This window comes from Giraffa tippelskirchi, chromosome 7 (genome assembly GCF_054371585.1).
Source record: "Giraffa tippelskirchi isolate mGirTip1 chromosome 7, T2T-mGirTip1v1.2.pri, whole genome shotgun sequence".
NCBI classification, from domain to species: Eukaryota; Metazoa; Chordata; class Mammalia; order Artiodactyla; family Giraffidae; genus Giraffa; species Giraffa tippelskirchi.
In genome coordinates this window covers 110,372,789-110,390,597 of record NC_137281.1, presented here as the reverse complement: position 1 = coordinate 110,390,597, position 17,809 = coordinate 110,372,789, and the positions used below count along the sequence as shown (strand labels likewise).

The 17,809-nt window shown below is 36.8% G+C and overlaps 1 protein-coding gene across 2 annotated transcripts in view; it reads right to left on the bottom strand.

Moving 5' to 3' along the window:
• LOC145512873 (uncharacterized) overlaps positions 1-17,809 on the bottom strand; it is a 606,383-nt gene that overhangs the window by 544,467 nt on the left and 44,107 nt on the right. The window lies entirely within an intron of this gene.

The following is a 17,809-nucleotide window of genomic DNA, read 5'->3' as shown; positions in this document are numbered from 1 at the left end:
AGCTTCAGCAGACTTAAAGGATAGGGAAAATAGCAAACCTGACAAGTATAGCAAGTCAATGATTTTAGGAACTATTTTAAAAGTATAATAAACATTGTAATAATTATAATGTGTATATTTCCACATTTCTTCCTAGTTACTTCAACAAGAGAATAAAAACTGAGATGCTCTATATAGTAGACCTAAGAAATACTCAGTCTTAGATGTGTGGCTAGTGAGAGGCTGAGGAAGTAGTCCTCTCCTCTAAACAAAGGAAACAAATCTTTGGCAGCAACAAAGTAGAACTAAAGAACATGAGTGGGGATACCTACAAGTTTTCTGTTTCAATAACCTTTGAGATCAAGTCCCTGGTGGCTCAGACAGTAAAGAATCTGCCTGCAATGCAGGAGACCTGGGTTTCACCCCTGGGTCAGAAAGATCCCCTGGAGAAGGGAATGTCTACCCACTCCAGTATTCTTGCCTGGAGAATTCCATGGACCGGGGAACCTTGCAGGCTACAGTCTGTGGGGTTGCAAAGAGTTACACACAATTGAGGGACTAACACAATCCTAAGTTCAGCTCTTGTTCCACTTGATTGGTGCACTAATGGAAGTCAAACAATGTGGTTAACTCTTCAGAGCCTTGTTGTGTGACATACTGAAGCCTGAATGACTCTTCATGCCAGTGAGACCTGGGGAAAGTGAGGGAGCTCTCTACTTCCTGAAAACTTTTTGCTTCTACTAATAGGAAAGAGATAGATAAGACAGATTAACTTCTAGCACTTGCCTAAAGAACCAGAAATCACCAACTACAGGAATCTGAATAAACTGTCACCAAGTAAACACGTGAGGCAGGATAAAAAATAATAGACCCCTCTTCCTCACTTTACCTACAGGGGTTAAATTTTAAAACAAAAACAACCCATTGCAATGTTCAGGACAACAACATTATAATAAATCAATGACTTAAGGCTTGAATCAAGATGTTTGGAGATGATAGAAAATGAAATGCAACAGACTTACCATCCTAAGGCAGCCACGTCAATCAGTGCATTACATAACAATCAATGCAAGGAAGAAATCAATGCTTCCAAATGGAGAAAAACACAACTTCCAATATTCAATCTATAGAAAGCTGTTAGGTCACCTTTTTAAAATTCTTCCTTGAAAGAGTTTCAAAAATTATCATGCCAAAGTCAAAATTCAAGCTTAAATGCCAATATATGCCTTCATAGTAGAATTTATTAGTGTAGCAGCATTAAGTACATGTTTCATCATCTTATTAGTCCTTGAAATTTTAGTTGCTCACATATGCTCTTGACTTGCTTTAAGGACTATAAGAATAAATAGAAGTTGAATTTAGTTAAACACCAACTACTTTAAATAACAGGTTTTTGTAATCATGAGAGAGTACTTGGTACCAGACTAGCCTTACTGTTGTAAACAACTCTCAAACTAGACAAAATATATGAGTAAGTTATTTTCAGTCATTGGAAAACAGGAGGCATATGACTTGTCATCTCCGAGAAAAGAAAAATATATGTGATGATTGCCACCACCACCCCACATTTCTGCTGCTTGAAGTTAATTTCTGGAAATTGAAGAAGAGAGGTGGTTCCCAAGCAGAACTCTGAGAACTTGATGAGCTAAAGAGGCATATATAGGAATTCAGGGCTGATGAAATAGGTTGATTTGTAGAACAGGGTACCATAGAAGAAGCTGTTCAGAGAAGGAATTCAAGAAAGGTACACAGGGATCCTCTAAGTCTTTGACAAAATAATATGTTGCATATACTCAGAATATGTACTAAGGTGTACATGCTCAGATAAGATGAGCTAAATGGTAATTCCAGAATCACACAGTGCTGCAAAACTGAGAAATTTTGAACAATTATCCTTCAATAAAAAATAAACTAAAAAAAAAGAAAGAAAAAACATTAAAAAAATTTTTTTAATTAAAAAAAATAAGCAAACCACAAAGGTATCAAATCAACCTGACTATAAATCCACTGCCTATAAAAAGACAATTCTTTCAGTTCAGTTCAGTTCAGTCACTCAGTCGTTTCCGACTCTTTGCATCCCCATGAATTGCAGCACGCCAGGCCTGTCTATCACCAACTCCCAGAGTCAACCCAAATCCATGTCCATTGAGTCGGTCATGCCATCAAACCATCTCATCCTCTGTCATCCCCTTCTCCTCCTGCCCCCAATCCTTCCCAGCATTAGGGTCTTTTCCAATGAGTCAACTCTTTGCATGAGGTGGCCAAAGTACTGGAGTTTCAGCTTCAACATCAGTCCTTCCAATGAACACCCAGGATTGATCTCCTTTAGGATGGACTGGCTGGATCTCCTTGCAGTCCAAGGGACTCTCAAGAGTCTTCTCCAACACCACAGTTCAAAAGCATCAATTTTTCAGCACTCAGCTTTCTTCACCGTTCAACTCTCACATCCATACATGAGGACTGGAAAAACCATAGCCTTGACTAGATGGACCTTTGTTGGCAAAGTAATGTTTCTGCTTTTTAATATGCTATCTAGGTTGGTCATAACTTTCCTTCCAAGGAGTAAGCATCTTTTAATTTCATGGCTGCAATCACCATCTGCAGTGATTTTGGAGCCCAAAAAAGTAAAGTCTGACACTGTTTCCACTGTTTCTCCATCTATTTGCTATGAAGTGATGGGACCAGATGCCACGATCTTAGTTTTTGGAATGTTGAGCTTTAAGTCAACTTTTTCACTCTCCACTTTCACTTTCATTAAGAGGCTCTTTAGTTCTTCTTCGATTTCTGCCATAAGGGTGGTGTCACCTGCATATCTGAGGTTATTGATATTTCTCCCGGCAATCTTGATTCCAGCTTGTGTTTCTTCCAGCCCAGTGTTTCTCATGATGTACTCTGCATATAAGGTAAATAAGCAGGGTGACAATATACAACCTTGACGTACACCTTTTCCTATTTGGAACCAGTCTGTTGTTCCATGTCCAGTTCTAACTGTTGCTTCCTGATCTGCATACAGGTTTCTCGAGAGACAGGTCAGATGGTCTGGTATTCCCATCTCTTTCAGAATTTTCCACAGTTTATTGTGATCCACACAGTCAAAGGCTTTGGCATAGTCAATAAAGCAGAAATAGATGTTTTTCTGGAACTCTCTTGCTTTTTCAATGATCCAGCGGATGTTGGCAATTTGATCTCTGGTTCCTCTGCCTTTTCTAAAACCATCTTGAACATCTGGAAGTTCATGGTTCAGGTATTGCTGAAGCCTGGCTTGGAGAATTTTGAGCATTACTAGCGTGTGAGATGAGTGCAATTGTGCGGTAGTTAGAGCATTCTTTGACATTGCCTTTCTTTGGGATTGGAATGAAAACTGACCTTTTCCAGTCCTGTGGCCACTGCTGAATTTTCCAGATTTGTCAGCATATCGAGTGCAGCACTTTCACAGCATCATCTTTGAGGATTTGAAATAGCTCAACTGGAATTCCATCACCTCCACTAGCTTTGTTCGCAGTGATGCTTTCTAAGGCCCACTTGACTTCACATTCCAGGATATCTGGCTCTAGGTGAGTGATCACACCACCATGATTATATGGGTCATGAAGATGTTTTTTGTACAGTTCTTCTGTGTATTCTTGCCACCTCTTCTTAATATCTTCTGCTTCTGTTAGGTCCATACCATCTGTCCTTTATCAAGCCCATCTTTGCATGAAATGTTCCCTTTAAGAAATTCTTTAAAGAAAGACAAATCTAATCCCTCAAATTTATACAGCACATAATCTAAAAACATTAGATGCATAAATAAGGAAAATTTAACCCACAACTAGGAGACAAAAAATCAATAGAAATAGGACCACAGATGATATAGATTCTAAAATTAGCTATCATGTTTAATGACTTTTTTATTTAGAAGATGGACATAATGACTGAAAACATCTCACAGTAATTAAAGGGAAACCATTTTTTAGAAAACTGGAAATTCTAAAGCTAAACAATTGAATAACTGGAAAAAAAATTTACTGAAGGAAATTACAAATAAATTTGCCACTGCAGAAGAAAGTAAATTTGAAGATAGGGGCAGTAGAAATCATCATAACTGAAACAGAGGAAAGGTTAAAAAAAATGATCATACTCTCAGTAACATGGGGGGATGCACACCAATATACACAGAATTTGAGTCCCACAAATAAAGAAGAGAAAAGTTAGAGCTAAACAAGTATTTGGAGAAATATGGCTAAAATTTATCCAAATTTGATGAAAAATATCAACCAAACAAAACAAGAAGTTCAACAAAACTAAGTAAGAAAAAGACAAAGAAAACCACACCTACATATATCATGGAAAATTAGGTAAAAACCAAAGACAAAGAGACAATTCCTAAAAGCAGCCAAAGAAAAGCACACATTGTCTACCAGGAACAATGGTAAAAACAACTACTGACTTCCCAAGAGAAATAGTGGAAACCAGAGAACAATGGAATGATGCATTTAAAATACTAAATTAAGGCAACCTGTCAACCTAGAATACTATATCCAATAAAAGTCCCCATCCAATAAAAATGAAAAAAATGTGAAAGAATTATCACAAGCAGACCTTTTCTGTAATAAATATTAAAGAAAATCCTTTAGATTAATAGAAAACTACATCAGATAGAAACATGGAACTACATAAAGAAATGAAAAGCAACAGAAATGCAAATATGTGGGTAAAATACAGAGGATTTTTTAATTTAAAATATAACTGACTTTTGAAAAAATAATAAATATATATTATGGGTTTACTATATATATATGTAAAATGTGACAATATTATCACAAAGAATGGAATGGGGTAAATGAGAGGTACTACCATAAGTTAATTACAGTATAGGTTAAATGACATAAAATTAATCCATGATAGATTATAACATGTTAAGAATATATATTGTAACCCCTTCAGCAATCATGAAAAAAAAATGTAAAACAAAGTGGTATAGATTAAAAGCTAATCAAGGGATGGGGCAGTCCCAAGATGGCAGAGGAATAGGACTCTTTCTCCCCTACAGAGGAATAGGCCACTTTCTCCCCTACAAATTCATCAAAAGAGCATTTGAATGCTGAGCAACTTCCACAAAACAACTTCTGGCGGAGGACACCAGGCACCCAGAAAGTCAGCCTATTCTCTTTGAAAGGAGGTAGGTTAAAATATAAAAGACAAAAAGAGACACAGAAGAGTTAGGGATGGAGACCCATCCTGGGGAGGGAGTCATGAAGGAGGAGAAGTTTCCAAACAGTAGGAAACCCTCTCACAGGTGGGTCTGTGGGCAGTTTTGGAATATCAGAGGGCAACATATCCGGGAGGAAAAAAAAAAAAACCCACAGAATAGGCGCCTAACCACAACTGCCAGGGAGAAGTAGCCCAGACGCTTGCATCTGCCACCAGCAAGTGGGGGCTGGATAGGGAGGTTCCAGCAGCATCATCGGTCCTTTTGGGGATGGACTGAGCCTGAATGCCCTGAAGACAATCTGAGGGAGCTAACGTGGGACAGCAACCCAAACTGTGGGATCACCAGAGAAGGAAAAAAAGAAAAGAGAGAACTTTCCTGCAAAAGGTTCTAACTTGCAGCCTGACCCATTCACAGAACAAAGGATTGGGCAAATACCAAAGGAGAGCTAGCTGACCGAGTACAGGCTCCTCCCCACCGCTGGAGGCAGAGAGGCAGGCATGCTATAGTCATAGCCAGAAGGAAAGGGGCTGCTTCAATCCCAGCCCCAGAGACCTGCATCCTCCACCAAACTGTGAGCAGGCTCCCAGTTGCTAACCACGTCTTCCTGGGATCCTGGACAGTTGACATCTGCCAGGAGGGTCTTAGCCTGAGATCAGCTCCCCAGAGGAGACACAGGGCACACCTGCGACAGTGCTCTCGTGGCACGCCTGGGAAACCAAGCGGCCAGTACCAGGGAGGTGATTAAGAGGCATGGTCCACCTGGGACAGTGCACTCACCAGCACCTGGTCACCTGAACTGCTCAGACCTGGGAAGGGCACAAAACGCATGCCAAACCGAGTCTGTGCCCTTGTGGAGTACCCAAGAACTTGAACCCAAGCAGCTTAGACCTGGGAAGTGCACAAAATGCAGGGCCTGCTTTGAACAGTGCCCTGCAGAGCACCCTGGAGCCTGAGCAGTGTAGACCCGGAAAGCACACGCTGCTGTGAGCTGGGGCAAACCCGGTGTGGTCCATACACTGCAAGCACTCCCCACACATGCCAGCGATATTTATTTGCAGTATTCCTCCCTCCCCACAACACAACTGAACAAGTGAGCCTAAATAAGCGACCACCTTCACCCTCTTGTGCCAGGGCAGAAATTAGACACCCAAGAGACTTGCAAAGAGAGGAAGCCAAAATAAACAAAGAAGAGGGAACTGCTCTGGAAGTGACAGGTGCCACAGATTAAAACCCTGTATTTAACATTGACTAAGCATTGGAAGGGGCCTATAGACCTTGAGAAGAAGTACAAGCTGGAACAAGGAACTATCTGAAACTGAACTGACTCCACACTGCCCACAACAGCTCCAGAGAAATTCCTAGATTTTTACTATTTTCACTTTTTCATTGTTTTAAAAATTTAAGTTCTCTATTACTCCTTTAATTTTCACTTTTATAACCTACTATTACCTTGCCAAAAAAAGACCCTATTTTAAAGCACATTTAATATATACATTTTTTATAATTTTTGTGATTGATTTTGTTTTGTGTTTTTAATATTGCATTTTTGATAGTACTCTAGATTTTTAATCTTTGCTTTTTGGTATTTGTTATCAATTTTGTACCTTTAAGAATCTAATCTTCAGTATTCATTTTCACTTTGGGTTGTGATTACTGGCTTGATTACTCTCTCCCCTTTTGACTCTCCCTTTTCTCTCCCAGATCACCTCTATCTCTTCCCTCCCTCTTCTGTTCTTAACTCTGTGAATCTCTGTGGGTGTTTCGGGCTGTGGAGAACACATATGGAATTGATTATTGGCTTGACTGGTCTCTCCCCTTTTGACTCCCCCTTCTTCTCCTCCTGGTCACCTCTAACTCCCTCCCCCACTTCTCTTCTCTTCTCTCTGTAACTCTATGAATCTCTCTGGGTGTTCCAGACTGTGGGGGGCACATATGGAATTGATTACTGGCTAGATTACTCTCTCCCGTTTTGACTCTCCCTCTTCTCCTGCTGGTCACCTATATCTCCCTTCTCCCTCTTCTCCATGTAACTCTGTGAACCTCTCTGGGTGTCCCTTGCTGTGAAAAACTGTTTCACCATTAAACTAGATGTTTTATCATCTGTGCTGTATGGATGGAAAAGTCTTGAGGCTACTGTAAGAATAAAACTGAAAGCCAGAGGCAGGAGGCTTAACTCCAAAACTTGAGAAAATCAGAGAACTCCTGATTTCAGGGAACATTAATAGACAAGAGCTCATCCAAAAGCTTCCATACCTACACCGAAACCAAGCTCCACCCAAGAGCCAACAAGTTCCAGAGCAAGACATATCATGCTAATTTTCCAGCAAAGTAGGAACACAGCCCTGAGCATTAAAATTTAGGCTGCTCAAAGCCATACCAAACACATAGACACCCCAAAACTCATTACTGGACACTTCATTGCACTCCAGAGAGAAGAGATCCAGCTCCACTCACCAGGACACAGACTCAATCTCCCCTAACCAGGAAACCTTGACAAGCCACTAGTCCAACCCCACCCACAGAGAGCAGGCTCCACAATAAAGAGGAACTACAGAATTCCAGCCTACAGAAAGGGCACCACAACACAAGAATCTAAACAAAATGAAATGGCAGAGAAATATTCAGCAGATAAAGGAACATGATAAATGCCCACAAAACCAAACAAAAGAGGAGAAGATAGGGAGTCTACCTGAAAAAGAATTCAAAATGATAGTAGGGAGGATCCAAAATCTTGAAAACAAAATGGAGTTACAGATAAATAGATTAGAGACAAGGACTGAGAAGATGCAAGAAATGTTTAACAAGGATCCAGAAGAAATAAAGAAGAATCAATCAATAATGAATAATGCAATAACTGAGATCAAAAGCACTCTGGAGGGAACCAACAGTAGAATAACTGAGGCAGAAGATAGGATAAGAGAGGTGGAAGATAGAATGGTGGAAATAAATGAAGCAGAGAGGGAAAAATAATTAAAAGAAATGAAGACAACCTCAGAGATCTCTGGGACAATGTTAACCACCCCAACATTCGAATCATAAGAGTCCCAGAAGAAGAAGACAAAAAGAAACGGCATGAGAAAATACTTGAGGAGGTAATAGTTGAAAAACTTCCCTAAAATGGGGAAGGAAATAGCCACCCAAGTCCAAAAAACCCAGAGAGTCCCAAAGAAGATAAACCCAAAGCAAAAGACCCCAAGACACGTATTAATTAAACTGATGAAGAACAAACACAGAGAGCGAATATTAAAAGCAGCAAGGGAAAAGCAATAAATAACACACAAGGGGATTCCCATAAGGATAACAGCTGATCTTTGAATAGAAACTCTTCAGGCCAGAAGGGAATGGCAGGACATACTTAAAGTCATGAAAGAGAAAAACTTACAACCCAGATTACTATACCCAGAAAGGATCTGATTCAGATACGAAGGAGAAATCAAAAGCTTTACAAACAAGCAAATGCTGAGAGAATTCAGCACCACAAACCAGCTCTTCAACAAATGCTAAAGGCTCTTCTGTAGACAGGTAACACAGAAAAGGTTTATAAACTCGAACCCAAAACAACAGAGTAAATGGCAATGGGATTGTACTTATCAATAATTACCTTAAATGTAAATGGGATGAATGCCCCACCCAAAAGACAAAGACTGGCTGAATGGATAAAAAAACAAGACCCCTATCTATTCTGTCTACAAGAGACCCACCTCAAACCAAGGGATACATACAGACTGAAAGTGAAAGGCTAGAAAAAGACATTTCACACAAATGGAGACCAAAAGAAAGCACAAGTAGCAATACTCATATCAGATAAAATAGACTTTGAAATAAAGGCCATGAAAGGAGACAAAGAAGGACACCAGATAATGATCAAAGGGATCAATCCAAAAAGAAGACATAACAATTATAAATATATATGCAGCCAACATAGGAGCACCTCAATATGTAAGGCAAATGCTAACAAGTATGAAAGGGAAAATTAACAGTAACACAATAATAGTGGGAGACTTTAATACCCCACTCACACCTATGGATAGATCAACCAAACAGAAAAGTAGCAAGGAAACACAAACCTTAAATTATACAATGGAACAGTTAGACCTAATTGATATCTATAGGACACTTCACACCAAAATAATGAATTTCACCTTTTTTTCTCAAGTGCACATGGGACATTCTCCAGGATAGATCACATCCTGGGCCATAAATCTAGCCTTAGTAAATTAAAAAAAATTGAAATCATTTCAAGCATCTTTTCTGATCACAATGCAGTAAGATCAGATGTCAACTAAAAGAAAAAAAAACTATTCAAATTACAAACATATGGAGGCTAAATAACACACTTCTGAATAACCAACAAATCATGGAAGAAATAAAAAAGGAAATCAAAATACGCATAGAAACAAGTGAAAATGAAAACATGACAAACCAAAACCTATGGGATTCAGCGAAAGCAGTGCTAAGGGGAAGGGTCATAGCATTAAAGCTTACTTCAAGAAACAAGAGAAAAGTCAAATAAATAACCTAACTTTACACCTAAAGCAACTAGAAAAAGAAGACATGAAGAACCCCAATGTTAGTAGAAGGAAAGAAATCATAAAAATAAGGGCAGAAATAAATGAAAAAGAAACAAAGGAGACTATAGCAAAATTCAGCAAAACTAAAAGCTGGTTCTTTGAGAAGATAAATAAAAAAGACAAACCATTAGCCAGACTCATCAACAAAAAAATAGAGAAGAATTAAATCAATAAAATTAGAAATAAGAATGGAGAAATCACAACAGACAACACAGAAATACAAAGGATCATAAGAGACTACTATCGACAACTCAGTTCAGTTCAGTCACTCAGTCGTGTCCGACTCTCTGCGACCCCATGAATTGCAGCACGCCAGGCCTCTCTGTCCATCAGCAACTCCCGGAGTCTACCCAAACCATGTTCATCGAGTCGGTGATGCCATCCAACCATCTCATCCTCTGTCGTCCCCTTCTCCTCCTGCCCCCAATCCTACCCAGCATTAGGGTCTTTTCCAATGAGTCAACCCTTCGCATGAGGTGGCCAAAGTATTGGAGCTTCAGCTTCAACATCAGACCTTCCAATGAACACCCAGGATTGATCTCTTTTAGGATGGATTGATTGGATCTCCTTGCAGTCCAAGGGACTCTCAAGAGTCTTCTCCAACACCACAGTTCAAAAGCATCAATTCTGCGGCGCTCAGCTTTCTTCACCGTCCAACTCTCACATCCATACATGACCACTGGAAAAACCATAGCCTTGACTAGATGGACTTTTGTTGGCAAAGTAATGTCTCTGCTTTTAAACATGCTATCTAGGTTGGCCATAACCTTCCTTCAAAATGGACAACTTGGAAGAAATGGATGAATTCTTAGAAAAGTATAACCTTCCAAAACTGAACCTGGAAGAAATAGAAAATCTTAAACTCATCACAAGCATGGAAATCAAAGCTGTAACTAAAAATCATTCAAAAACAAAAGCCCAGGACCAGATGGCTTCACAGGTGAATTCTACCAAAAATTTAAAGAAGAGTTAACACCTATTCTACTCAAACTCTTCCAGAAAATTGCAGAGGAAGGTAAACTGCCACACTCATTCTATGAGGCCACCATCACCCTAATATCAAAACCAGACAAATATGCCACAGAAAAAGAAAACCACAGGCCAATATCACTGATGAACATAGATGCAAAAATCCTCAACAAAATTCTAGCAAACAGACTCCAACAACATATTTAAAAAAATCACACATCATGACCAAATGGATTTTATACCACGGATGCAAGGTTTCTTCAATATTCACATATCAATCAATGTGATACACATTAACAAATTGAAGGATAAAAACCATACGATTATCTCAGTAGATGCAGAGAAAGCCTTTGAAAAAATTCAACACCGATTCATGATAAAAACTCTCCAGAAAGCAGGCATAAAAGGAACATAACTCAACATAACAAAAGCCATATAGGGTAAACGCACAGCAAACATTATCCTCAATGGTGAAAAATTGAAAGCATTTCCCCTAAAGTCAGGAACAAGACAAAGGTTCCCACTCTCACCACTACTATTCAACATAGTTTTGGAAGTTGTAGCCACAGCAATCGGAGAAGAAAAAGAAATGAAAGGAATCCAGATTGGAAAAGAAGATGTAAAACTCTCACTGTTTGCAGACGACATGATCTTCTACATAGAAAACCATAAAGACATCACCAGAAAATCACCAGAGTTAATCAGTGAATATAGTAAAGTTGCAGGATATAAAATTAACACACAGAAATCCCTTGCATTCCTATACACTAACAATGAGAAAACAGAAAGAGAAATTAAGGAAACAATCCCATTCACCATTGCGACAAAAAAAATAAAATACTTAGGAATAAAACTACCTAAAAAACCAAAGATCTATACATAGAAAACTATAAAACACTGATAAAAGAAATCAAAGATGACACAAATAGATGGAGAAATATACCATATTCATGGATTGGAAGAATCAACATAGTGAAAATGAGTATACTACTCAAAGCAACCTATAGATTCAATGCAATCCCTGTCAAGCTACTGATGGTATTTTTCACAGAACTAGAACAAATAATTTCACAATTTGTATGGAAATACAAAAAAAAAAAAAAAACCCAAATAGCCAAAACAATCTTGAGAAAGAAGAATGGAACTGGAGAAATCAACCTGCCTGACTTCAGACTATACTACAAAGCTACAGTCATCGTACAGTACAGTATGGTACTGGCACAAAGAGAGAAATATAGATCAATGGAACAAAACAGAAAGCCCAGAGATAAATCCATGCACCTATGGACACCTTATCTTTGACAAAGAAGGCAAGAATATACAATGGAAAAAAGACAATTTCTTTAACAAGTGGTGCCGGGAAAATTGGTCAACCATTTGTAAAAGAATGAAACTAGAACACTTTCTAACACTGTACACAAAAATAAACTCAAAATGGATTAAAGATCTAAATGTAAGACCAGAAACTATTAAACTCCTGGAGGAAAACATAGGCAAAACACTCGATAACATAAATCAAAGCAAGATGCTCTATGACCCACCTCCCAGAGTAATGGAAATAAAAGCAAAAATAAACAAATGGGACCTAATTAAACTTAAAAGCTTTTGCACAATGAAGGAAACTATAAGCAAGGTGAAAAGACAGCATTCAGAGTGGTATTCTGGTATTCAGAATACCAGAATCAAGTGGTATTAATACTTGATTAATCAAGCTAATCAAGTGGTATTCTGGTATTCAGAAAATAGTACCAGATGAAGCAACTGAAAAAGAATTAATCTGAAAAATATACAAACAGCTCATGTAGCTCAATACCAGAAAAATAAATGACTCAGTCAAAAAATAGACCAAAGAACAAAACAGACATTTCTCCAAAGAAGACATACGGATGGCTAACAAACACATGAAAAAATGCTCAACATCACTCATTATCAGAGAAATGCAAATCAAAACCACAATGAGGTACCATCTCACACTGGTCAGAATGGCTGCTATCAAAAAGTCTACAAACAATAAATACTGGAGAGGGTGTGGAGAAAAGGGAACCCTCTTACTCTTGGTGGGAATGCAAACTAGTATAGCCGCTATGGAGAACATTGTGGAGATTCCTCAAAAAACTGAAAATAGAACTGCCATATGACCCAGCAATCCCACTGCTGGGCATACACACCGAGGAAACCAGAATTGAAAGAGACACATGTACCCCAATGTTCATCACAGCACTGTTTACAATAGCTAGGACATGAAAGCAACCTAGATGTCCATTGGCAAATGAATGGATAAGAAAGCTGTGGTACATATACACAATGGAATATTACTCAGCTATTAAAAAGAATGCATTTGAATCAGTTCTAATGAGGTGGATGAAACTGGAGCCTATTATACAGAGTGAAGTAAGTCAGAAAGTAAAACACCAATACAGTATATTAACACATATATATGGAATTTAGAAAGATGGTAATGATGACCCTATTGCAAGACAGCAAGAGAGACACAGATGTAAAGAACAGACTTTTGGACTCTGTGGGAGAAGACAAGGGTGGGATAATTTGAGAGAATAACGTTGAAACATGCATTTTACCATATGTGAAATAGATCACCAGTCCACGTTTGATGCATGAAACAGGGCACTCAAAACCAGTGCACTGGGACAACCCAGAGGGATGAGATGGGGAGGGAGGTGGGAGGGGTTTCGGGATGGGAGACACATGTGCGTCCGTGGCTGATTCATGTCCATGTACGGCAAAAACCACCACAGTATTGTAAAGTAATTAGCCTCCAATTAAAATAAATTAATTTTTTAAAAAAAGCTAATCAAGGAAGTAAAATGTAATGCTGAAATGTTGTCAAGTAATAAACACAAATAGCAAAATGGTAGACTTAAAGCCAATCATGTCAATAACTTATTAACTGAAAGTGGATTAAGACTCTAATTTAGAGTTAGAAAATATCAGACTAGATAAAAAATAAAGATCAAGCTATGTGTTGCTTATATTTTTAAATATAAAGATACATAAAAGTTCAGAGTAAAAGATGGAAAATATTACACATGAAAGCCTACTCATAGGGCTTTGTAGGCAACAAAATGGTCCTCAAAACAAGGACCAGAGATAAAAAGGGACATTTTATAGTGATAAAGGGTTCAGTTCAGGGAGAAGACATAATAGTCTTAAATATGTGTATATCCAATAACAGAGATTCAAGGTATATGAAGCAAAAACTGATGGTATATGAAGACATAACCGAACATATCACCTAAAGTTTACATTATGTCTTTACACACCTCTCTCAGTAAATCAACAGAAATAGACAAAAATCAGTAAGAAAAGAAATATGAACAACATTATCAATTAATTTAGCCTAACTGATATTTATAGAATGCAGCACCTGTATAACAGCAGAATGCACATTCTTTACAAGTCAATGTGTAACTGAAGTAGGCCATATGTTGAGTCATAAAACATAGCTTTATAAATTTAAAAAGGTAAAATCATACAGAATATGCCTTGTGACCACAATGAACTTAAACTAGAAAATAGTATGATATACAGAAAGTCCTCAAATATTTGGAAATTAAGTCAAACACTCCTAAATAACTTGTAGGTCTAAGAAATTATTTTAGTAGATATATATATTTCTATATCCAGATTTACCCTAGATATTATAATATATGTATCTTCCTATCCTTGATAAATATTCAGTTACCAGTGCAAATATATCATTTTTTGAGTTTGTAATTCAACAAATCCTGTCCTTCTTTTTGGATATATTAACTGTTTGGGGTTTTCTAAAATGTCTGTAACTCTGTATGAATCAATTCATGCATAATGCTTTTTGTTTCATATTACTTACTATTACTAAAATAGTAATACTATTACTTACTATTACTAAAATATTTCATATTACTTACTATTACTAAAATATTTCATGTTACTTACTATTACATATTACTAAAAGAATGGTAGTAAGATAATTAGTTGAAAGGTCTTAAATATTTTTAAAGTTCTAGAGATAGACATGGAAAAATTACATTCCATTAGGGCTGTTGCAGTTTACATACCTATGTAATACTTCCTAAAGCTAGAAAAGTTGGGTTGAGGATGTAGTCTAATTTCTACTTAGTGGAAATTTAATCTTGTGTTAAATGCTGACTTAAAATCTTAAATTCAAGAGAAATTTTAAAATATTTAAAACTGAATGATAATGAAAATACATCACTTGAAAATTTGTGAGATATAAATAAAACAGTGCTTTGACATAATTTTAATGCTGTAAATGCTTCTATCAGAAAGGGGGGAAAGTATAAAACCACCTATCTGAACTTTCTCCTTAGGAAACTAAGCAAAGAAAAGCAATTTTAAACCAATATAAGTAAAATGATGAAAGAAAAAAAAAAAAAGCAGAGTAGAAGTCAGTGATGGAGAAGGCAATGGCAACCCACTTTAGTACTCTTGCCTCGAAAATCCCATGGACAGAGGAGCCTGGTAGGCTGCAGTCCATGGGGTCGCACAGAGTCGGACTCGACTGAAGTGATTTAGCAACAGCAGCAGAAGTCAATGAAATAGGAAATAGACAAATGCTACAATAAATAAATATAATCAATATTAGTTTCCTGAAAATATAAGAAACATTATAACCCTTTTAACTAGATTGACCAAAAATAAAAAACGAAACAAAGTAAGTTAATAGTATTTAAAATAAAAGATGACATATCTTTGATGCCATAAAACATTAAAGAAGCAAAATAGTAAAGGAATATTAGGAAAAACTTCACACCAATAAAGTTGATAAATCAGATGAAATGGACAAATTCCTTGAAAGATATAAATCAGTATAACTGACATGAGAAGATGCAGACAATCTGAATAGCCCTTAATTTAAGAAATTAAATTATTATAAATCTTCCCACAATAATAAGACCGTTTCCAGATAGCCTCTAAATTTAATTTTATCAAACGTTTAAAGAACAAATAAAATAGAACCAACCATACACGATTTCTTTTGGAAACCACAGAAGAATTAAATTTTTTCCAAAAATGATTTTATGAGATTAGTGTAACCCAGATATAAAAAAAGAAATGAGTTTTATAAGTAAAGCACAAACCATGAACATAAAACAAAAATCTTTAATAAAATTTAAAGAAATCTATCCAGAAACACATAAAGGGTTAACACATCATGACTATGAGGGTTTCCTACAAGGAATGCAAGGTTGGTTAAACATTTGAAAATCAAAATAAACATGGTATAATTCTATTTTTCAATTTGATTTAACCATTCTCAGCAATATTTTGTAGTGCCTATTGTGCAGGTCTTTCACGTCTTTCCTTAAGGTTCTTCCTAGATACCTCTTGTTTTGATGCTCTTATAAAATATAATTCTTTTAAATTTTCCTTCTCCAGTTGGTCACTGCTAACATTTAGAAATACAATTTATTTTTGTATATTGACTTTGAAGTCACCAGTCTTGTTAAATTCACTTATTGGTTCTAGTATTTTTTTAGATTCTTTTAAGTTTTCTATGAAGACAATCATGTCATCTGCTAATAGCAACAGTTTTGCTTGTTCTTTTCTAATTTCACCCCTTTTATTTTTTTCCTAGCTTTTTGCACTGGAAATAAATAATGAAAAACTGTCTAGAAGGCATCAAACTAACAATTATATTTGGGCCTGAAATTTAACTTAGATTTTCCAACGACCAAAATGACAAAGGAAATATGCAGTGATATCTTACATTTCTCTCACTGTCTTTAAGCAGTAACATACTAATTCCTCAAGGAAAGGAAAACTTTCCCCCTGTATGTAACTAGTAGTTTGACTTAATGTTTATAAATATCTTTGATCCACAAACATGGTATCCAAATCTCATTTTTTTTATTGTTCTATAGTTTCCTAAGGTTCTGCTCATATATTTTTTTATCTTTTTTTCTATTATTCAAATTGGATAGTTTCTATTGATCTATCAAGCTCACTGGCTTTTTTTCTCTGACAAGGCCATTCTGCTATTTAATAGGGAAGGGATATTTTACTTTTTAGTTCTAGAGACAGGGCATGCAAAAAAGGGGGGATATCCCAAAGACTTCTCCCACTTTCTGTAATCTGAAGGTACTCTTTTCCTGCTCTTCAGACCAGAAGAGAAGAGTTCTCTTCAGTTTTTGTTTCCATACCCAGTGTGCATCTCTAGGTTTGTGGCTGCCTTTGAATCCAAATATGTTGATATCAGAGGAAAATAAAGAGAAACTCCCTCACCACCAGTTTGGTTGAACATCAAGTTCTGGTCCCTTTCACAATCTGTCTGCTACCATTTACTTTTCAGAGTCTTCCAACAGCTGCTTTATTTATTCTGCCCAGGATTTCTTATTGCTTTTAGTGGCAGAGACAGGGTAGAATGTGTTAACTCCATATGCCATAGGATCAACATTCACAAATCTTATTTTAAAAATGTTTTTGTTTATCAACCTGTTGTAAAGCATGTTGACATGCAAATATGCTACATCCCAAATTTTAACTTAAAGGAAAATACAAGCATGTTCACTGGAGCTTCCAGGTAACTTCATTTTTATTGACCCCTCAGAATAAAGCTTCCCTGACCTTTTCTTTTAATGAAAGAGTATTTTGAGATTGTAAAGTAAGCTGTTAGAAAACTTACAATTTGCAATTACTGACCTAAGTAAATCTGGCTTTTCTTGATACAGTATAACCTAAATATGAAAAAATAGAAATAAAGCGGATGCTGAAACTGATAAAACTGTCATCAGTCACTAGCAGTTTCAAATTTCTGTGTTCCCCAAACACATTCCTGCTCTCACTGATTAACTGTATATCAAGTAAGGACCTTAAAAATACATTCTGCTATTAAAATACTTACCAATTTATGTTAAATATGTTAGTATCTTATGAGATTTTGACAATAGCTTTCTGCTACTTAAAGAAAAAAACAAAAAACTCTCGGAAACCCATGACACTAGAAAAGAACAATTTTGTTCAGGCTGAGAGTGCCCATCCCCCACCTCTCAAGGGCACACAGTCTCTCACACAAATACATATAGACACACAAAGGGTCAAAATTCCCATAAACAAAATACACTTTTATCAGTCT